The sequence below is a fragment of the Eschrichtius robustus genome, chromosome 3 (assembly GCF_028021215.1).
Source record: "Eschrichtius robustus isolate mEscRob2 chromosome 3, mEscRob2.pri, whole genome shotgun sequence".
In the NCBI taxonomy this organism is placed as follows: Eukaryota; Metazoa; Chordata; class Mammalia; order Artiodactyla; family Eschrichtiidae; genus Eschrichtius; species Eschrichtius robustus.
The window spans coordinates 101,616,303-101,640,486 of NC_090826.1; the positions used below are offsets into that span (position 1 = coordinate 101,616,303).

Here is a 24,184-nt window from a genome sequence, read left to right on the forward strand (position 1 = left end):
TCCTAGAGAAGAGATATACCATGTTCTTGGATTGGAAGAATCAATATTGTGAAAATGACTATGCTACCCAAAGCAATCTACAGATTCAGTGCAATCCCTATCAAACTACCAATGGCATTTTTCACAGAACTAGAAGAAAAAAATCTTAAAATTTTTATGGAGACACAAAAGACCCTGAATAACCAAAGCAATCTTGAGAAAGAAAAATGGAGCTGGAGGAATCAGACTCCCTGACTTCAGACTATACTACAAAGCTACAGTAATCAAGACAATATAGTACTGGCACAAAAACAGAAATATAGATCAACGGAACAGGATAGAAATCCCAGAGATAAACCCACGCACCTATGGTCAACTAATCTATGACAAAGGAGGCAAGGATATACAATGGAGAAAAGACAGTCTTTTCAATAAGTGGTGCTGGGAAAGCTGGACAGCTACATGTAAAAGAATGAAATTAGAACACTCCCTAACACCATACACAAAAATAAACTCAAAATGGATTAAAGACCTAAATGTAAGACTGGACACTATAAAACTCTTAGAGGAAAACATAGGCAGAACACTCTATGACATAAATACAGCAAGATCTTTTCTGACCCACCTCCTAGAGTAATGGAAATAAAAACAAAAATAAACAAATGGGACCTAATGAAACTTAAAAGCTTTTGCACAGCAAAGGAAACTATAAACAAGACAAAGAGACAGCCCTCAGAATGGGAGAAAATATTTGCAAACGAATCAACAAAGGATTAATCTCCAAAATATATAAAGAGTTCATGCAGCTCAATATCAAAAAAACAAACAACCCAATCAAAAAATGGGCAGAAGATCTAAATAGACATTTCTCCAAAGAAGATATACAGATGGCCAAAAGCACATGAAAAGATGCTCAACATCACTAATTATTAGAGAAATGCAAATCAAACCTACCATGAGGTATCACCTCACACCAGTCAGAATGGCCATCATCAAAAAAATCTACAAACAAATGCTGGAGAGGGTGTGGAGAAAAGGGAACCCTCTTACGCTGTTGGTTGGAATGTAAATTGATAACAGCCACTATGGAGAACACTATGGAAGTTCCCAAAAAAACTAAAAAGAGAATTACCATATGACCCAGCAATCCCACTACTGGGCATATACCCAGAGAAAACCATAATTCAGAAAGACACATGCACCCCAGTGTTCATTGCAGCACTATTTACAATAGCCAGGTCATGGAAGCAACCTAAATGCCCATTGACAGACGACTGGATAAAGAAGATGTGGTATATATATACAATGGAATATTACTTATCCATAAAAAGGAACGAAATTGGGTCATTTGTAGAGATGTGGTTGGACCTAAAGACTGTCATACAGAGTGAAGCAAGTCAGAAAGAGAAAAACAAATATCATATATTAATGCATATTTGTGGAATCCAGAAAAACGGTACAGATGAACCGGTTTGCAGGGCAGAAATAGAGACACAGATGTAGAGAACAAACGTATGGACATCAAGGGGGGAAGTGTGGGGGGGTGGTGTGGTGGGACAAATTGAGAGATTGGTATTGACATGTATACACCAGTATGTATAAAATAGATAACTAATAAGAACCTGCTGTATAAAAAAAATTAAATAAAATTCAAAAAAATCTCCTAGAGAAAATCCTGATCTGGAAGTTCTCAGGTGAATTCTAACACACACTTCAGGAAGAAATAATGCCAGTGTTCTACAAATTCTTTCAAAAAATAGAAGAGGGGAAACAATTCTCAACTAGTGTTTTTTTTTTTTTTTTAAGAGATTAGAAGTGGTCCCTGATCAGATTCAGGGCCAGTTGCTTCTCGGAATGTTTGGTGATATTCTTTTTAAAGTTTAATTTTTATTTATTTATTTATTTATGGCTGTGTTGGGTCTTCGTTTCTGTGTAAGGGCTTTCTCTGGTTGTGGCAAGTGGGGGCCACTCTTCATCGCGGTGCGCGGGCCTCTCATTATCGCGGCCTCTCTTGTTGCGGAGCACAGGCTCCAGACGCGCAGGCTCAGCAATTGTGGCTCACGGGCCTAGTTGCTCCGTGGCATGTGGGATCTTCCCAGACCAGGGCTCGAACCTGCGTCCCCTGCATTGGCAGGCAGATTCTCAACCACTGTGCCACCAGGGAAGCCCTCAACTAGTTTTTTGATACAAAATCCTGATAAAGATATTACAAGAAAAAAAAAATTACAGACCAGTATCCTTTATAGAGACATAAAACCCTTAACAAAATACGAGTAAATATAATCTAGCAATATATTAAAACTATATTACATTGAATAAGTGGGGGTTTTAGAAATGTAAGTTTGGTTTAAAATTTGAAACTATCAGTGTAATTTACTGTATCAAGTGATTAAATAGAAAAATATAATCAGCTCAATGATTGCAGAAAAACATTTGACAAAATTCAGCACTCATTCTTGATAAAAAATTTTCAACAAAACTAGGCATAAAAGGAGACTTTATCAGTTTAATACAGAATACCTACAAAATACCTAGAGCTAGCATCATACTTGATGATGAAAGACTGAATACTTTCTCTTTAATATCAAGAACAGTGTCTGCTCTTATTACCCCATTCAACATTGTATTGGAGGTTCTAGCTAGTACATTAAGGCAAGCAAAAGGAATAAAGTTATATAGATTGTAAAACAATATGTAAAACTGTTTCTTCTTAAGCGATGTGATGGTCTACACTGAAAATTCTAAGGTTTCTACAAAGTCACTAGTGTACTAGTGACTTAAGCTAAGTGAACTAGCACTATTCATAAAAATATAATAAATTAGACTTCATCAAAATCTGAAAGATCTGCGTATCAAAATGCATCATTAAGAAAATAGGCAAAGTACAAAGAAGGCGAAAATACTGACAAAAATATTTGTTTGACTAATAACATATATCCAGAATATATAAAGAACTCTTAAAACTCAACACTAAAAGACAAATATTCCAATTCAAAATTGGCAAAAGACAACTACAAACAACCTGGATTGGAAATGGGCAAAGGACTTGAATAAATATTTCTCCACAGAAGATGTATAAATGGTATATAGGTACATGAAAAGATCTTCAACATCACTAATCATTAAGAAAATGCAAATCAAAACCACAATGAGATGCCACCTCACATCCATTAGGATGGGTACTATTAAAAAAAAACATAACAAATGTTTGTGAAATTGTAGAGAAATTGGAATCCTTGTACACTGTTAGTGGGATGTCAAATGGTGCCATTACTATGGAAAGCAGTCTGGTGGTTACTCAAAAATTAAAAATTGAATTAACATATGATCTGGTAATTCCACCTCTGTGTATATACCTAAAGAATTGAAAGTAAGGTCTGAAAGAAATATGTATACACCCGTGTTTTTAGCAGCATTATTCACAATAGCTGAAAGGTAGAAGCAACTCAACGTTCATTGACTAATGAGTAGACAAACAATATGTGATATATACATACAATGAAATTTTACCCAGCCTTAAGAAAGAAGGAAATTCTGATATATGCTACAGCATGAATAAACCTTGGGGACATAAGCTAAATGAAAGAAGCCAGTCACAAAAAGACAAATATTATTCTACTTATGTGAGGTACCTAGAGTTGTCAAATTTATGGGCTAGAGAGTGGTGGTTGCCAGGGGCTGTGGGAGGGGGGTAGTGGGGAATTATTTAATGGGTATAGAGTTTCAGTTTTATGAGATAAAGAGTTCTGGGGATTGGTTGCATAACCATGTGAATGAACTGTATGGTTTAAAAAGGTTAAGATGGTAAGTTTTATGTTATGGGTATTTTACCATAATAAAAATTAAAAAGTGGGCAAAAGACTTGAATAGACACTTCACAAAGGAAATATACTAATGACTGATTAGCTCATGAAGAAATATTTAACACTATTAGTTACAGAAATAAAAATAAAATCACAATGGGATATCACTACACCCCTAAGCAGGACTAGCCACATAATATGTAAGGCTCAGTGCAAAATGAAAAGGTGGGGCACCTAGTTCAAATATTCTTAAAAAATTCAAAATAGGCTGGAAACTAATCAGAGAGCACTGTATGACTACACAGGTCTCACACCTATGAAAGTGGGCCCTACCTACAAGAATGGTTGAAATTTTATTGATTCATCTGTTGATGGACATTTAGGTTGCTTCTATATCTTGACTATTGTAAATAATGCTACAAGGAACATAGGGGTACATATATATTTCGAATTAGTGTTTTTGTTTTCCTTAGAAAAACACCCAGAAATGGAATTGCTGCATCATAGGGTAGTGTTCTTTTTTAATTTTCTGAGGAACTTCCATACTGTTTTCCATAGTGGCTGTACCAATTTATATTTCTACTGACAGTGCATGAGGGTTCCCTTTTCTCCACATCCTCATCAATGCTTGTTATTTGTTGTCTTTGAGGATAGTCATTCTGACAGGTGTGAGGTAATATCTCATTGTGGTTTAAAAAATTTTTATTGGAGTATAGTTGATTAACAATGTGTTAGTTTCATGTGTACAGCAAAGTGAGTCAGAAATATATGTATATATAGCATACTGTATTGTGTGTGTGTATATATATATATATATATATATATATATATATATATATACACACACATATATATATATATATATATATATATAATGGTTGTACCAATTTACATTTTACCAATTTACATTCCAAACAACAGTGTAGGAGGGTTCCCTTTTCTCCACACCCTCTTCAGCATTTGTTTATTGTTTGTAGATTTTTTTGAGGATGGCCATTCTGACAGGTGTGAGGTGATACCTCATGGTAGTTTTGATTTGCATTTCTCTAGTAATAAGTGATGTTGAGCATCTTTTCATGTGCTTTTGGCCATCTGTATGTCTTCTTTGGAGAAATGTCTATTTAGATCTTCTGCCCAGTTTTTGATTGGATTGTTTGTTTTTTTAATATTGGGCTGTGTGAGCTGTTTGTATATTTTGGAGATTAATCCCTTGTCGGTCACTTTGCTTGCAAATATTTTTTCCTGTTCTGTGGGTTGTCTTTCCATTTTGTTTATGGTTTCCTTTGCTGTGCAAAAGCTTTTAAGTTTAGTTAGGTCCCATTTGTTTATTTTTGTTTTATTTTAGTTACTCTAGGAGGTGGATCCGAAAAGGTATTGCTACAATTATGTCAGAGAGTGTTCTGCCTATGTTTTCCTCTAAGAGTTTTATAGTATCCGGCCTTACATTTAGGTCTTTAATCCATATTTAGTATATTTTTGTGTATGGTGTTAGGGAGTGTTCTAATTTCATTCTTTCACATAAAGCTGTCCAGTTTTCCCAGCACTGCTTATTGAAGAGGCTGTCTTTTCTCCATTGTATATTCTTGCCTCCTTTGTCGTAGGTCAGTTCACCATAGGTGCGTGAGTGTATCTCTGGACTTTCTATCCTGTTCCATTGAGCTATATTTTTGTTTTTGTGCCAATATTATACTGTTTTGATTATTGTAGCTTTGTATTATCTGAAGTCAGGGAGCCTGATTCCTCCAGCTCCATTTTTCTTTCTCAAGATTGTTTTGACTATTTGGGGTCTTTTATGTTTCCATACAAATTAAAAAATTGTTTTGTTCTATTTCTGTAAAAAAGGCCATTGGTAATTTGCTGGGGTTGCATGGAGTCTGTAGATTGACTTGGGTAGTGTAGTCATTTTGACAACATTGATTCTTCCAATCCAAGCACGTGGTATATTTCTCCATCTGTTTGTGTTATCTTTGATTTCTTTCATCAGCATCTTATAGCTTTCAGAGTACAGGTCTTTTGCCTCCTTAGGTAGGTTTATTCCTAGATATTTTATTCTTTTTGTTGCAGTGGTAAATGGGAGTGTTTTCTTAATTTCACTTTCAGATTTTTCGTCATTAGTGTATAGAAATGCGAGAGATTTCTGTGCATTAATTTTGTATCCTGCAACTTTACCAAATTCATTGATGAGCTCTAGTAGTTTTCTGGTAGCATCTTTAGGATTTTCTGTGTATGGTATCATGGCATCTGCAAACAGTGACAGTTTTACTTTTTCCTTTGCAATATGGATTCCCTTTATTTCTTTTTCTTCTCTGTTTTCCATGGCTAGGATTTCCAAAACTATGTTGGATAAAAGTGGCAAGAGTGGACATCCTTGTCTTGTTCCTGATCTTAGAGGAAATGCTTTCAGTTTTTCACCATTGAGAATAAGGGTTTCTGTGGGTTTGTCATATATGGCCTTTATTATGTTGAGGTGGGTTCCCTCTATGCCAACTTTCTGGAGAGCTTTTATCATAAATGGGTGTTGAATTTTGTCAAAAGCTTTTCCTGCATCTACTGAGATGATCATATGGTTTTTATTCTTCAGTTTGTTAATATGGTGTGTCCCACTGATTTGCATATATTGAAAAATCCTGCATCCCTGGGATAAATCCCACTTGATCATGGTGTATGATCCTTTTAACGTATTGTTTATTGGATTCGGTTTGCTAGTATTTTGTTGAGGATTTTTGTGTCTCTGTTCATCCGTGTGTAATTTTCTTTTATTGTGGTATCTTTGTCTGGTTTTGGTATCAGGGTGATGGTGGCCTCATAAAATGAGCTTAGGAGTGTTTCTTTCTCTGCAATTTTTTGGAAGAGTTTCAGAAGGATAGGTGTTAACTCTTCTCTAAACGTTTGATACAATTTGCCTGTGAAGCCATCTGGTTCTGGACTTTGGTTTGTTGGAAATTTTAAAATCACAGTTTCAATTTCAGTACCTGTGATTGGTCTGTTCACGTTTTCTATTTCTTCCTGGTTCAGTCTTGGGAGATTGTACCTTTCTAAGAATTTGTCCATTTCTTCTAGGTTGTCCATTTTATTGGTGTGTAGTTGCTTGTAGTAATGTCCTAATTTTATTGATTTGAGCCCTTTCCCTATTTTTCTTGATGAGTCTGGCTAAAGGTTTATCAATTTTGTTTATCTTTTCAAGGAACCAGCTTTTAGTTTCATTGATCTTGTTTTCTTTGTCTCTATTTCATTTATTTCTGCTCTGATCTTTATGATATTTTTCCTTCTACTAACTTTGGGCTTTGTTTTTCTTTCTCTAATTGCTTTAAATGTAAGGTTAAGTTGTTTATTTGAGATTTTTCTTGTTTCCTAAGGTAATATTGTATTGCTGTAAACTTTCCTCTTAGGACTACCTTTCCTGTGTCCCGTAGATTTTAGATTGTCATGTTTCATTGTCATTTTTCTCTAGGTATTTTTTGATTTCCTCTTTGATTTCTTCAGTGATCCATTGGTTGTTTAGTAACATATTGTTTAGCCTCCTCGTGTTTATGTTTTTTACAGTTTTTTCCTGTAATTTCTTTCTTTTATTTTTATATTTAATAAACTTATTTATTTATTTATTTACTTATTTTATTTTTGGCTGCTTTGGGTTCTCGTTGCTGCTCACAGACTTTCTTTTAGTTTCGGTGAGTGGGAGCTACTCTGTTGCGGCGCGTGGGCTTCTCATTGTGGTGGCTTCTCTTTGTTGCGGAGCACAGGCAGTAGGTGTGCAGGCTCAGTAGTTGTGGTACGTGGGCTCTAGAGTGCAGGCTTCAGTAGTTGTGGTGCACAGGCTTAGTTGCTCCGCGGCATGTGGGATCTTCCCAGACCAGGGCTCAAACCCCTGTCCCCTGCACTTGCAGGTGGATTCTTAACCACTGCACCACCAGGGAAGCCCCTCCTGTAATTTATTTCTAATCTGAGAGTGTTGTGGTTGGAAAAGATGCTTGATATGATTTCCATTGTCTTAAATTTACCGAGGCTTGATTTGTGGTCCAAGATGTGATCTATCCTAGAGAATATTTTGTGTGCATCTGAGAAGAAAGTGTATTCTGGTGCTTTTGGATAGAATGTTTTATAAATATCAATTAAGTCTGAATGGTCTAATGTGTCATTTAAGGCCTGTGGTTCCTTATTGATTTTCTGTCTGGATGATATGTCCATTGGTATAAGTGGGATGTTAAAGTCCCCCACTTTTATTGTGTTACTGTCAATTTCCCCTTTTATGGTTGTTAGCATTTGCCTTATATATTGAGGTGCTCCTATGTTGGGTGCATATATTTTTACAATTGTTATATCTTCTTGGATTGTTCCCTTGATCATTATGTAGTGTTCTTCCTTATCCCTTGTAACAGTCTTTATTTTTTTATTGTTTTTTTTAACATCTTTATTGGAGTATAATTGCTTTACAGTGTTGTGTTAGTTTCTGCTGTATAACAAAATGAGTCAGCTATATGCATACGTATATCCCCATAACCTCCCGATCATGTGTCTCCCTGTTATCCCACCCCTCTAGGTGGTTGCAAAGCACCGAGCTGATCTTCCTCTGCCATGCAGCTGCTTCCCACTAGCTATCTGTTTTACATTTGGTAGTGTACCTGTGTCAATGCTACTCTCTCACTTCGTCCCAGCTTACCCTTCCCCCTCCCTGTGTCATCAAGTCCATTCTCTACGTCTGTGTCCTTATTCCTGTCCTGCCCCTAGTTCATCAGAACCATTTTGTTTTTTAGATTCCATATATATGTGTTAGCGTACGGTATTTGTTTTTCTCTTTCTGATTTACTTCACTCTGTATGACAGACTCTGGGTCCATCCACCTCACTACAGATAACTCAATTTCGTTTCTTTTTATGGCTGAGTAATATTCCACTGTATATATGTGCCACATCTTCTTTATCCATTCATCTGTTGATGGACACTTAGGTTGCTTCCATGTCCTGGCTATTGTAAATAGTGCTGCAATGAACATTGTGGTGCATGACTCTTTTTGAGTAATGGTTTTCTCAGGGTATATGCCCAGTAGTGGGATTGCTGGGTCATATGGTAGTTGTATTTTTAGTTTTTTAAGGAACCTCCATACTGTTCTCCATAGTGGTTGTATCAATTTACATTCCTACCAACAGTGCAAGAGGGTTCCTTTTTCTTCACATCCTCTCCAGCATTTATTGTTTGTAGATTTTTTGATGATGGCCATTCTGACTGGTGTGAGGTGATACCTCATTGTAGTTTTGGTTTACATTTCTCTAATGATTAGTGATGTTGAGCATCTTTTCATGTGTTTGTTGGCCATCTGTATATCTCCTTTGGAGAAATGTCTATTTAGGTCTTCTGCCCATTTTTGGATTGGGTTGTTTGCTTTTTTGATATTGAGCTGCATGAGGTGCTTGTATATTTTTGAGATTAATCCTTTGTCAGTTGCTTCATTTGCAAATATTTTCTCCCATTCTGAGGGTTGTCTTTTCATCTATATTTATGGTTTCCTTTGCTGTGCAAAAGCTTTTAAGTTTCATTAGGTCCCATTTGTTTATTTTTGTTTTTATTTCCATTTCTCTAGGAGTTGGGTCAAAATGGATCTTGCTGTGATTTATGTCATAGAGTATTCTGCCTATGTTTTCCTGTAAGAGTTTTATACTGTCTGCCCTTACATTTAGGTCTTTAATCCATTTTGAGTTTAATTTTGTGTATGGTGTTAGGAAAGATTCTAATTTCATTCTTTTACATGTAGCTGTCCAGTTTTCCCAGCACCACTTATTGAAGAGGCTGTCTTTTCTCCATTGTATACTCTTGCCTCCTTTATCAAATATAAGTTGACCATATGTGCATGGGTTTATCTCTGGGCTTTCTCTCCTGTTCCATTGATCTGTATTTCTGTTTTTGTGCCAGTACCGTATTGTCTTCATTACTGTAGCTTTGTAGTATAGTCTGAAATCCGGGAGCCTGATTCCTCCAGCTCCATGTTTCTTTCTCAAGATTGTTTGGCTATTCGAGGTCTTTTGTGTTTCCATACAAATTGTGAAATTTTTTGTTCTAGTTCTGTGAAAAATGCCATTGGTAGTTTGATAGGGATTGCATTGAATCTGTAAATTGCTTTGGGTAGTATAGTCATTTTCACAATGTTGATTCTTCCAATCCAAGAACATAGTATATCTCTTCATCTGTTGGTATCATCTTTAATTTCTTTCATCAGTGTGATGTAGTTTTCTGCATACAGGTCTTTTGTCTCCTTAGGTAGGTTTATGCCTAGGTATTTTATTCATTTTGTTGCAATGGTAAATGGCAGTGTTTCCTTAATTTCTCTTTCAGACTTTTCATCATTAGTGTCAAGGAATGCAAGAGATTTCTGTGCATTAATTTTGTATCCTGCTACTCTACCAAATTCATTGATTACCTCTAGTAGTTTTCAGGTAGCATCTTTAGGATTCTCTATGTATAGTATCATGTGATCTGCAAACAGTGACAGTTTCACTTCTTCATTTCCAATTTGTATTCCTTTTATTTCTTTTTCTTATCTGATTGCTGTGGCTAAAACTTCCAAAACTATGTTGAATAATAGTGACGAGAGTGGGCAACCTTGTCTTCTTCCTGATATTAGAGGAAATGGTTTCAGTTTTTCACCATTGAGAACCATGTTGGCTGTGGGTTTGTCATATATGACCTTTATTATGTTGATGTAGTGTCTCTCTATGCCTACTTTCTGCAGGGCTTTTATCATAAATGGGTGTTGAATTTTGTTGAAAGCTTTCTCTGCATCTATTGAGAGTATCATATGGTTTTTATCCTTCAATTTGTTAATGTGGTATATCACATTGTTTGATTTGCATATATTGAAGAATCCTTGCATTCCTGGGATAAACTCTACTTGATCATGTTGTATGGTCATTTTAAGTATTGTTGGATTCTGTTTGCTATTATTTTGTTGAGGATTTTGACATCTATGTTCATCAGTGAATTTGGCCTGTAGTTTTCTTTTTTTGTGACATCTTTGTCTGGTTTTGGTATCAGGGTGATGGTGGCTTTGTAGAATGAGTTTGGGAGTGTTCCTCCCTCTGCTATATTTTGGAAGAGTTTGAGAAGGATAGGTTTTAGCTCTTCTATAAATGTTTGATAGAATTCGCCTGTGAAGCCTGGGCTTCTGTTTTTTGGAAGATTTTTAATCACAATCTCAATTTCAGTGCTTGTGATTGGTCTGTTTATATTTTTTATTTCTTCCTGGTTCAGTCTCGGAAGGTTGTGCTTTTCTAAGAATTTATCCATTTCTTCCAGGTTGTCCATTTTATTGGCATATAGTTGCTTGTAGTAATCTCTCATGATCCTTTGTATTTTTGCAGTGTCAGTTGTTACTTCTCCTTTTTCATTTCTAATTCTGTTGATTTGAGTCTTCTCCCTTTTTTTCTTGGTGAGTCTGGCTAATGGTTTGTCAATTTTGTTTATCTTCTCAAAGAACCAGCTTTTAGTTTTATTGATCTTATCTATTGTTTCCTTCATTTCTTTTTCATTTACTTCTGATCCGATCTTTATGATTTCTTTCCTTCTGCTAACTTTAGGTTTTTTTTTCTTCTTTCTCTAATTGCTTTAGGCATAAGATTAGGTTTTATTTGAGATATTTCTTGTTTCTTGAGGTAGGATTGTATTGCTATAAACTTCCCTCTTAGAACTGCTTTTGCTGCATCCCATAGGTTTTGGGTCATCGTGTTTTCATTGTCATTTGTTTCTAGGTATTTTTTGATTTCCTCTTTGATTTCTTCAGTGATCTCTCGGTTATTTAGTACTGTATTGTTTATCCTCCATGTGTTTGTATTTTTTACAGATTTTTTCCTGTAGTTGATATCTAGTCTCATAGCCTTGTGGTCGGAAAAGATACTTGATATGATTTCAATTTTCTTAAATTTTCCAAGGCTTGATTTGTGACCCAAAATATGATCTATCCTTCAGAATTGTTCCATGCGCACTTGAGAAGAAAGTGTATTCTGTTGTTTTTGGGTGGAATGTCCTATAAATATCAATTAAGTCCATGTTGTTTAATGTGTCATTTAAAGCTTGTGTTTCCTTATTCATTTTCACTTTGGATGATCTGTCCATTGGTGAAAGTGGGGTTTTAAAGTCCCCTACTATTATTGTGTTACTGTCGATTTCCCCTTTTACGGCTGTTAGCATTTGCCTTATGTATTGAGGTGCTCCTATATTGGGTGCATAAATGTTTACAATTGTTATATCTTCTTGGATTTATCCTTTGGTCATAATGTAGTGTCCTTCTTTGTCTCTTTTAACGGTCATTATTTTAAAGTCTGTTTTGTCTGATATGAGTGTTGCTACTCCAGATTTCTTTTGATTTCTATTTTTATGGAATACCTTTCTCCATCCCCTCACTTTCAGTCTGTATGTGTCCGTAGATCTAAAGTGGGTCTCTTCTAGCATATATATGGGTCTTTTTAAAATTCTTTCAGCCAGTCTGCATCTTTTGGTTGGAGCATTTAATCTATTTACAATTAAGGTAATTATTGGTATGTATGTTCTTATTGCCATTTTCTTTTTTTTTTTATAAGCAGATATTCATTTTTTAAATTATTATTTATTTATTTATTTATTTATTTATTTTGGCTGTGGTGGGTCTTCGTTTCTGTGCGAGGGCTTTCTGCAGTTGCGGCAAGCGGGGGCCGCTCTTCATGGCGATGGGTGGGCCTCTCACTATCGTGGCCTCTCTTGTTGCGGAGCACAGACTCCAGACGCGCAGGCTCAGTAGTTGTGGCTCACGGGCCTAGTTGCTCCACAGCATGTGGGATCTTCCCAGACCAGGGCTCGAACCCGTGTCCCCTGCATTGGCAGGCAGATTCTCAACCACTGCGCCACCAGGGAAGCCCTTGCCATTTTCTTAATTGTTTTGGATTTGTTTTTGTAGGTGTTTTTTCTTCCCTTCCTCTTTTGTTCTCTTCTCTTGTGATTTGATGACTATCTTTTAGTGTTGTGTTTGGGTTGCTTTTTCTTCTTTGTGTGTGATTCTATTGTTTTTTATTTGCAGTTCCCATGAGGTTTTGATATAGCAATCTTTATATATACAAGGTTGGTTTAAGTTGCTGGTATCTTAATTTCAAATGCATTTCCCATTTCCTGCTTTTGTACTCTCCTCACGGTTGCTAGTTTTGATATATTTGTATGTGGATGAATTTTTACTTTTACTGTATGTTTGCCTTTACCAGTGAGTTTTCCCATTTGTGATTTTCTTGTTTCTAGTTGTGGCCTCTTTTTCCCCCCACCTAGAGAAGTTCTTTTAGCATTTTTTTGTAAGGCTGGTTTGGTAGTGCTGAATTCTTTTAGCTTTTGCTTCTCTGTAAAGCTTTGGTTTCTCCCTGGAATCTGAATGAGAGCCTTGCTGAGTAAAGTATTCTTTTTTTTTTTTAATCTTTGGTTTTACTTTATTTATTTGTTTATTTATGGCTGTGTTGGATCTTCATTTCTGTGTGAGGGCCTTCTCTAGTTGTGGCAAGTGGGGGCCACTCTTCATCGCGGTGCGCGGGCCTCTCACTATCGCGGCCTCTCTCGTTGCAGAGCACAGGCTCCAATCGCGCAGGCTCAGTAATTGTGGCTCACGGGCCTAGCCGCTCTGCGGCATGTGGGATCCTCCCAGACCAGGGCTTGAACCTGTGTGCCCTGCATTGGCAAGCAGATTCTCAACCACTGCGCCACCAGGGAAGCCCTGGGTAAAGTATTCTTGGTTGTAGGTTTTTCCCTTTCATCACTTTAAATATATTCTGCCACTCCCTTCTGGCCTACAGAGTTTCTGCTGAAAAATCAACTGATAACCTTATGGGGTTTTCCTTGTATATTATTTGTCGCTTTTTTCTTTTTGCTTTTAATATTTTTTTCTTGGTATTTAATTTTTTTCAGTCTGATTAATATGTGTTTTGGCATGTTCCTCCTTGGGTTTATCCTGTATGGGACTCTGTGCTTCCTGGCCTTGAGTGAGTGTTTCCTTTCTCCTATTAGGGAAAGTTTTGACTATAATTTATTCAAATATTTTCTCAGGCCCTTTCTCTTTCTCTTCTCCTTCTGGAACCCCTATAATGCAAATGTTCGTACATTTAATGTTGTCCCAGAGGTCTCTGAGACTGTCCTCATTTCTTTAAATTCTTTTTTCTTTATTCCGTTCTGTGGCAGTGATTTCCACCATTCTGTATTCCAGCTCACTTGTTCATTCTTCTGCCTCAGTTATTCTGCTATTGGTTCCTTCTAGTGTATTTTTCATTTCATTTATTGTATTGTTCATCTCTGTTCTTTAAATCTTGTAGCTCTTTGTTAAACATTTCTTGTATCTTCTTGGTCTGTGCCTCCATTCTTTTTCTGAGATTTTGAATCATCTTTACTATTGTTACTCTGAATTCTTTTTCATGTAGGTTGCCTATGTCCTCTTCATTTAGTTGTTCTTGTGGGTTTTTATCTTTTTCCTTCATCTGAAACATATTTCTCTGTCATCTCATTTTGTCTAACTTTCTGTGTTTGTGGTCTCCTTTCCGCAGGCTGCAGGATCATAGTTCCTCTTGCTTCTGGTGTCTGCCCCTTGGTGGAAGAGTTTGGTCCAGGGCCTTGTGGAGGCTTCCTGGTGGGAGGGACTGGTGCCTGCCCTCTGGTGGGTGGAGCTGGGTCTTGTCCCTCTGGTGGGCAGGACTGTGTCAAGGGATATGTTTTGAGGTGGCTGTGAGCTCAGTACTCCTTTAGGCAGCCTGTCTACTGATGGGTGGTGTTGTATTCCTATCCTGCTGGTTGTTTGGCCTGAGATGTTCCAGCGCTGGAGCCTGCATGCTGTTTGTGGGGCTGGGTCTTGGTGCTGAAATGGGAATTTCCAGGAGTGCTTATGCTGATCAATATTTCCTGAGGCCTCTGCAACCAGTGTCCTTGCTTCCAAGTGAGCTACAGCCGACCCGTGCCTCCCCAGGAGACCTTCCAAGACCCCTAGGTAGGTCTAGCCCAGGTTCCTATGGAGATACTGCTTTGTGCTGGGTCCCAGTGCATATGAGACCCTGTGTGTGCCCTCTAAGAATGGAGTCTCTGTATCCCTCAGCTCTGTTGGGCTCCCGCACTCAAGCCCCACTGGCCTTCAAAGCCAAATGCTCTGGTGGTTCTTCCTCCCGATGCCAGAGCCTCACACTGTGTTGGAGGGCTATTTTTATGTGGGAACATTCTTGTGTAGTCTCTGTGTGTTTAATATTTTTTGGTTTGAGGGCTGTTTTTAGTATGGATGTCTGCCACCTGTTTCCTAGTGTATGCTGGCCGTTATCCCCTTGATAGGAGGTTGTGGTGACCAGAGCCTGCACTGGATATTGAGTGGGGCCTCCCCTTTGCTCTGTGATTGTCACAGCCCTGTCAGGGGCAGGGTTTGCTCCCTAGTTCTTGGAGTAGAGGCCCCCAGATCTGTTTTGGAGCTGTGTTTCTGATCTGCAGTGCTAGGTAGGCAGGATTGGAGCATTCCCACTGGGAGAGATGCCGCTAAATATTACTCCTCTGAAACTGTTCACCTGTGAGCATGCCCTGTTGTGTCACCTTTTACCCATTGTGTAGGCTCACAAATTACATTTTTGTTGGCAGTGCTCGTGGCCCACCTTAACTGTGGGTATGCCGGCAATTGATTGGCCCTGGTGTCTCTTAGGCGTTGTTTTCACCAGGCCACCACCGCAGACCTACTGAAGTCAGGTCCAAGGACTGCAGTAATCGTGCACCTGGACCCACTGTTGGAGCTATGGAGGCTGCTCAGACTCTGGCCTAGCCTAACTCCTGCGTGTATGTGCCCACAAACCCTCCACCTGCTAAAGCTAGACCTGTCTCATCTGCGGGAGCACTCATTGTCTGTTCAAATGTTCCACAGGTGCTGAATTTACAAAGCTGGCAACGGGGGTGTAAATCTGTGGTTTGCACAGCCTCAAGGAGAGATTTCAGCTCTTCTTCCTTAGTCACACAACCCCTGGGGCTCAGCTTTGGTTTCAGCTCCACATCTGCATGTGGGTCACCCACCGGTGTCTGCTCCCGAGGCTGCCCCAGAGTACATGAGCCTGCCCTGGCCAGAGGGGGCTGGGGTGGCGATTTGGGTATGTGAGCCCACCCAGACAGGTTGGGGGGAGCTGAGGCGGTGACCAGGGCATGCAGGTCCGCTCAGGCGGGAGCTCCTCCTAATGCCCATGGAGGCAAGGGCCAGCACATGGGGAAAGAGGCTGCAATGACAGCCCCGCCCTTCATGTGCCACTCAACAACGATGCTTCGCTTCTATGGTGCCCCAGGCTTCTTCCACGAACGTTCCCAGTTGCGGAGTTCCTCACTCCCGTCCCTTCAGGCTGTCTCCTCACAGCCAACAGCAGACCTCTCCCTGGGTCTGCTCTCCAAACCCCATGTTCCAGCACCCAGCCCCCGCCCGCAGTGGCAGACACATGTCTCAGGCTGGGGCGTGCAGGGCTGTGGCATGGACCATCTGTGTAGGTCTCACTCTGTGATGCCTGCCACAGACTGGTTGCTGTGCTCTCCTTCGAGCCCCTGAAGTTCCCCTTGTGTCCCAGCTGATCTCCCCACTGGTGAGGGGGCTTCCCTGGGTGCAGGAACCTCTCCTCTTCTTCAGCTCCCCACCAGGGGCACTGGTCCCATCCCACTTCCTCTTTTTCTCCTTTCTTTCGTCCTACTGAGTTATGCAGGAATCTTTCTTGTCCTTTTAGGTGTCCGAGGTCCTCTGCTAGTGTTTAGCAGGTGCTCTGTGAGAATTGTTCCATTTGTGGATGTATTCGTTGGGAGAGGTGAACTCCATGTCCTCCTACTCTGCCATCTTGACTCCTCCCCACCTCACTGTGGTTTTGATTTGCATTTCCCTGATGATTAGTGATGTTAAGCATCTTTTCATCTGCCTGTTGGCCTTCTGCATGTCTGTTTTGGAAAAATGTCTATTCAGGTCTTCTGTCCATTTTTTAATCGAGTTGCTTGTTTTTTTTGATGTTGAGTTGTATGAGCTCTTTGTATATTTTGGATGTTAATCCCTTATCAGATATATTGTTAGAAATATTTTTTCCCATTCAGTAGAGTGCTTTTTCATTTTGTTGATAGTTTCCTTCTCTATGCAAAAGTTTTTATTTTGATTCCCATTTGTTTAAGTTTTGCTTTTGTTACCCTTGCCTGAGAAGACATATCCAAAAAAAAATATTGATAAGATCAGTGTCAAAGAGCATACTGCCTATGTTTTCTCCTAGGAGGTTTATGGTTTCAGGTCTTGCATTTAAGTCTTTAATCTATTTTGTTTATTTTTGTATATGGTGTGAGAAAATAGTCCAATTTGATTCTTTTGCATGTAGCTGTCCAGTTTTCTCGACACAATTTATGAAGAGGCTGTCTTTTCCTCACTGTGTGTTCTTCTTTTGTTGTAGATTAATTGGCCACATAAGCATAGGTTTATTTCTGGACTCTCTATTCTGTTCCATTGATCTATGTGTCTGTTTTTGTGCCAGCTCCTTTGATTACTGTCGCTTTGTAGTACAGTGTTGAAGTCAGGGAGTGTGATACCTCCTGCTTTGCTGTTCTTTCTCAAGATTATTTTAGCTATCTGGGATCTTTCATGTTTCCATACAAATTTTAAAATTATTTGTTGCAGTTTGGTGAAAAATGCCATTGGTATTTTGATAGGGATTGCACTGAATCTGTAGATTGCCTTAGGTAGTATGGTCATTTTAACAGTATTAATTCTTCCAATCCCTGAGCTTAGTATGTTTTCCCATTTTTTTGTGTGGTGACTTCAATTTCTTTCATCTGTGTCTTATAGTTTTCTGAGTACAGGTCTTTCCCTCTTTATTTAGATTATTCTTAGGTATTTTATTCTATTTTTTGCGATTTCAAATGGGATTTTAAAAAAATTTTTCTTTCTGCTTGTTCATTGTTAGTGTTTAGACATGCAACAGATATCTGTATGTTCATTTTGTATCCTACTATTTCTTTCAATTTTAGTAAATAATATTTTGGGGGGATTTTGCCCTGTTAATCTACATTTTCTATAGTTTGAAAATTGTAGCATCTATAGTATTGTCCTCTTTTCAATCCTGATGCTGGTTATTTATGCCTTTTGTTATTCTTGGTCAGTCTTACCAGGCATTTATCAATTTTGGAAGTTTTAAAAAAACACAACTTTGGATTTTTTGATCTTCTCTGTAGGGTGCTTGTTTTTGTTTCATTAATTTCTGTTCTTTATTATTTTCTCCTCCTTTTATTGTTTTTTCATTATGTTCTTTTTCCAATTTGATATTAATTCTTTGATAATTAATTTTCAGTCTTTCCAGTGTACACATTTTAAGGCAATGTATTTCCTTCTAAGCTTGTTGTAGTTGTGTCTCATAGGTTTAGATATATATTAAATTAGTATTGTTTTGTTCAATACCTTCCTATATTTCTCAGTTTCTGAGCTTAACGGCATGTTATGTTTTTGGAATTGATTTCTATCATAAGCACATTGTATTACAGAACACACTCTGGTATGACTTCAGTACTTTGGAATTTATTGACATTTTCTTGATGGCCCAATATAGGGTTACTTTTTATAAACACACCCATATATCTGAAAATAATGTGTATTCTACAGTTGTTGGGTGAAGTGTTCCATTTGGTCAAGATTATAGTCATATTCTTTAAACTTCTGCATATTTATTGATTCTATATCTTTACTTCTTTTTTCTTCATGTTTTATTACTTGAATGAGATTGATGTGTTAAAAAATCTCACTTGATGATTGTGGATTTCTATTCTTCCTTGCAGTTCTGTCAGTTTTTCTTTCAATACCACGTTATTAGGTACATACTATAATATACGTAATTTTTTATTATACAATGTGGAACTTTATATATATACTTAATATATATTCTATATATATTCTGTATATTCTATACATAATAGAACTTTTTTTCCACTTTAAAGACACTCACTTTATCTATGTAATAGTGTTTTCTTGCCTTAGAGAATAATTCTTCTTTTTTATTGTTATAACTATACCAGTTTTCTTCTTAGTGTTTAGTGTTTGCAGGGTTTTATTTATTTATTTAAAATTTTTATTGGAGTATAGTTGATTTACAATGTTGTGTTAAGCATGGTATTTTTAACAACCTATTTACTATTGTGCTTTCTATATCTTTGTTTTAGATGTGTCTCTTATGAACAACATACAGCTGGAGTTCATAATTTTTGTCCTTTTTACTGGTACATTTTAGCTTCAGAATACGTAATCTCCTTTCTCTCTCATGTCTAACTTATATGCTATCATACTCTTATTATTGTCACATATTTTAATGAATTTGTTTTTATAAGGGTTTTGTATTGCCCAGGAAGAAGGAAAGAATAGAGTGAATTGGGGAGAGGCAATAAATACTAAGAATGTTTAGAATTGATGAAATACATGAATTCATAGATATAGGAAGACTGATGGATACCTAGAAGGAAAAATTAGAATAAATCCAGAACTAGACTTAGTACAGTAAAACTACAGAATGTTAGACACACATAGGTCTTAAAAGTAGCTAGAGAGAAATGAGAGATCACCAATGAAAGAATGACAAGAGATTTACCATGGACATCTTAGCAAGCAACAGTGGAAGTTAGAAATCAGTGAAACAATATTCTCAAGTACAGAGAAAAGATCAACCTTGAATTATGTCCACAACATGTCTCTCTTTTATGTTGGAGAAATAAGGACATTTTTAGATCAAAAAGTGAAGGAAACATATTTTTCAAGAACACTCAGATAGTTAACAAAAATGATCATGTATAGGGCCACAGAATTCAAAGGCTTGAAATCATACAGAATATGTCCTCTAACCACAATTCTATTAATCTAGAAATTACAACATGTGTTTTTTTTAATGAAGGTCTGAAGTTAATACCTTTACTATGAACATTATTATGCCAATATATTTGAAAGATATAAAAAATATAAAGTGAAGTAGATTAACCAAAACAATCTCAAAAAGAATAATTAACCTGAATAGTCCTATTAAGGAGATTGGATCAGCAGTTTAAAATCTTTCAACAAAACAAACTTCAGACTCAGATGGTTTTAGATTGGAGTTGCATTTGTAGAAAATCTATAAGAATCTCCAGATGAGTTAATAAAGTATTGAGTTGTTTAGTAAGGTTGATAGATATATAATCATTACACAGAAAAAATTACTAGTCTTAAACATCTGCAACAAGCTATTAGAAAATGTAATTTTAACAATATACCATTTATGTGAAAATGCTGGTTCTCTCCAAATTGATATACATATTCACACACTGTTGCTGGGAGTTTAAATTGGTACATGTACTTTGGAAAACAATGTCGTTATCTTGTAAAGTTGAACATGCAACCTGCAATTTCAGATCTGGATATAGAGAAATTTATACATTTGTACCAGGAGACAATGTTTTTGAGAATAGTCACACCATTATCGTGTGTATTATCTCCAAGTTGGATACAATTCAGTGTCTGTGAACAGTTGAGTACATAAGTAAACCATGGTATATTCATACAATGGAACACTACTCTGCAGAGAAAATAAAGGAACTATACACACATGAATATGTAAAACCTACTGCTGAGTGAAAATGCAAGACAGAAAAATATACATACTAAGAAAACATTTATATAGAGTCTGAAACAAAAAACTCTGAAATACTGATATATCATTATGCAGTAAAGCTATAAAAAAGGGGAAGGGACTCATGAATATTAAGAATCTTTGTTACACTTGAGAGAGCAGAAGGGGAAACTAATGAACAGAGGCATTCAGAAGCCTTTATCAACATTGATAATGTTCTGTGTTTTAAAGTTGGTGATTGTGGGACTTCCCTGATGGTCCAGTGGCTAAGACTCCGTGCTCCCAATGCAGGGGGGCCGGTTTGATCCCTAGTCAGGAAACTAGATCCCACATGCCACAACTAAGAGTTCACATGCTACAACTAAAGATCCTGCATGCTGCAACTAAAGGACCCATGTGCCACAACTAAAGGTTCCTCACACCTCAACTAAAAGATCCCGCATGCAGCAATGAAGATCCCACATGCTGCAACTATGACCCGGCACAGCCAAATAAATAAATAAATATTAAGAAAAATAAAGTTGGTGGTTCTTCCATGGGTACAGAATACAGTCTGTTTCATTATTAAATTACCCATGCCTCCCTTCCCCAATTCCTGTCACTGTCCTCTACCCCCTCCTCAATTCTAATTCAGTCCTAATGCCATAAGTGATTCTGGAGAGTGGGTGCTAATTAAAGGTCCTCTTTTTTAAAATATTTATTTTATTATTTATTTTTTTAATTTTTGGCTGCATCAGGTCTCAGCTGCAGCACACGGGATCTGTTGTTGCGGTGTGCGGGCTCTAGAGCACGTGGGCTCTGTAGTTGCAGTATGTGGGCTCTCCAGTTGTGGTCCCTGTGCTCAATAGTTGAAGTGCACAGGCTTAGTTGCCCTGAGGCATGTGGGATCTTAGTTCTCTGATCAGGGATCGAACCCACGTCCCCTGAACTGGTAGACGGATTCTTAACACTGGACCACCTGGGAAGTCCCAAGGTCCTCTTTGTTTTGATAATTATTATATTAGTAAATATTTGTACAAAATATATGGAAAAAATAGAACTTGAAGGTGTTGATGCTTTATAGAAAATTAATCTCAGTAATACTGAGTATGCTTTTTAATGGAATCCATTTTAACTGTTTTTCTTTAGTTGCTTGTGTTTTTAGTGTCATATCTAAGGATCTATTGCCAAATCTATTGTCACGAATTTTGACTCCTATTTCCTTCTAAGAGTTTTTGGTTTTAGCTATTACATGTAGATCTTTAATCTATTTTGAGTTATTTTTGTAATGTGATATGAGGTAAGAGTCCAACTTCATTCTTTTCCATGTGCTTATTATTTGTCTTAACAACATTTGTTAGAAACTGTTCTTTCTCCATTGAATTGTCTTGTCATTCTTATTGTTAGAAACAATTCTTTCTCCATTGAATTGTCTTGTCATTCTAAGTTGACCATAGTTGTATGGCTTTATTTCTGGACTTCCTATTCTATTCCATTGATCCATATGTTTACCTTATGTCAGTACCATGCTGTTTTGATTACTGTAGCTTTGTAGTGAGTTTAAAATTGGGGATTATGTGTCCTTCAACATTGTTCTTTTTCAAGATTGTTTTGGCTATCCAGGGTCCCTGGGAATTCCTTGTAAACTTTAGGATCAATTTGTTCCGACAAAAAGCAGTTGGAATTTGGGTAGAGATTGCAATGAATCTTTTCACTCTATTGATAATGTTCAAGAGGACACTATCAGAGGATGAAAGGACTCTATCAAGGGAGTGAAAAGACAAACCACAGAATTGGAAAAAATATTTGCAAGTCATTATTTGGTAATGATCTAATATCCAGAATATGTAAAGAATACTTACAATTCAGCAACAAAAGCCAGTCACTGAAGAACAAATACTGCTTGATACCTAAAATAGTCAAACACATAGAAGCAGAAATTAGAAAAGTAAATACCAGGGACTAGGGGGGAGGGGGAAATGGGGAGTTGTTTTTCAATTTGTGTAGGTTTCAGTTATGCAAGATAAAGTAGTTCTAGAGATCTGCTGTACTACATAGTGCCTGTAGTCAACAATTCTGTATTGTTTACTTAAAGCAATCTACAGTTTCAATGCAATCCCTATCAAATTACCAATGGCATTTTTCACGGAAATAGAACAAAAATTTTTACAGTTTGTATGGAAACAAAGGACCCTGAATAGCCAAAGCAATCTTGAGAAAGAAAAATGGAGCTGGAGGAATCAGACTCCCTGACTTCAGACTGTACTACAAAACTACAGTAATCAAGACAGTATGGTACTGGCACAAAAACAGTAATATAGATAAATGGAACAGGATAGAAAGCCCAGAGATAAACCCACACACCTGTGGTCAACTAATCTATGAAAAAGGAGGCAAGAATATACAATGGAGAAAAGACAGCCTCTTCAATAAGTGGTGCTGGGAAAACTGGACAGCTACATGTAAAACAATGAAATTAGAACACTCCCTAACACCATACACAAAAAATAACTTAAAATGGATTAAAGACCTAAATGTAAGGCCAGACACTGTAAAACTCTTAGAGGAAAACATAGGCAGAACACTCTTTGACATAAATCACAGCAAGATCTTTTTGGACGCACCTTCTAGAATAATGAAAATTAAAACAAAAATAAACAAATGGGACCTAGCTAAACTTAAAAGCTTTTGCGCAGCAAAGGAAACCATAAACAAGACAAAAAGACAACCCTCAGAATGGGAGAAAATATTTGCAAATGAAGCAACTGACAAGGGATTAATCTCCAAAATATACAAATAGCTCATGCAGCTCACTATCCAGACAAACAACCCAATCAAAAGTGGGCAGAAGACCTAAATAGGCTTTTCTCCAAAGAAAACATACAGATGGCCAAGAGGCACATGAAAAGCTTCTCAACATCACTAATTATTAGAGAAATGCAAATGAAAACTACCATGAGGTATCACCTCACACTGGTCAGAATGTCCATCATCAAAAAATCTATAAACAATAAATGCTGAAGAGGGTGTGGAGAAAAGGAACCCTTTTACACCGTTGGTTGGAATGTAAATTGATACAGCCACTATGGAGAACGGTATAGTGGTTCCTTAAAAAACTAAAAATAGAACTACTATATGACCCAGCAATCCCACTACTGGGCATATACCCAGAGAAAACCATAATTCCAAAAGATGCATGCACCCTAGTGTGCATTGCAGCACTATTTACAATAGCCAGGTCGTGGAAGCAACCTAAGTGTCCATCAACAGAGGAATGGATAAAGAAGATGTGGTACAATGAAATATTACTCAGCCATAAAAAGGAATGAAGTTGTGCCATTCGCAGAGACGTAGATGGACCTAGAAACTGTCATACAGAGTGAAGTAAGTTAGAAAAACGAATGTCGTATATTAACGCATGTATGTGGAATTTAGAAAAATGGTGCAAGTGAACCTATTTGCAAAGCAGAAATAGAGACACAGTTGTAGAGGACGAATGTATGGACACTAAGAGAGGGGTGGGGTGGAATGGGAGATTGGGACTGACGTATGTACACTACTAGGTATGAAGTAGTTGGCTGGTGAGTACCTAATGTATAGCACAGGGGGGAAAAAAAGAAGGTACAATCTGTTTGCAGGACATATATTAAGTTAGCCTTAAAAATACATTCCAGTATACATTACGTGCAGACAAGTACTGTTTGATTCCACTTATATGGGGTACCTAGAATAGTCAAATTCATAGAGTCAGAAAGTACATTGGTAGATGCCAGGGGCTGGGGGGTAGAGGGGGTGGGGAGGGAGAATGGGGAGTTAATGTTTAAA

At 37.4% G+C, this 24,184-nt stretch overlaps 1 protein-coding gene across 2 annotated transcripts in view; it reads left to right on the plus strand.

Moving 5' to 3' along the window:
* Window positions 1–24,184, plus strand: part of SYCP1 (synaptonemal complex protein 1) — a 166,398-nt gene that overhangs the window by 103,656 nt on the left and 38,558 nt on the right. The window lies entirely within an intron of this gene.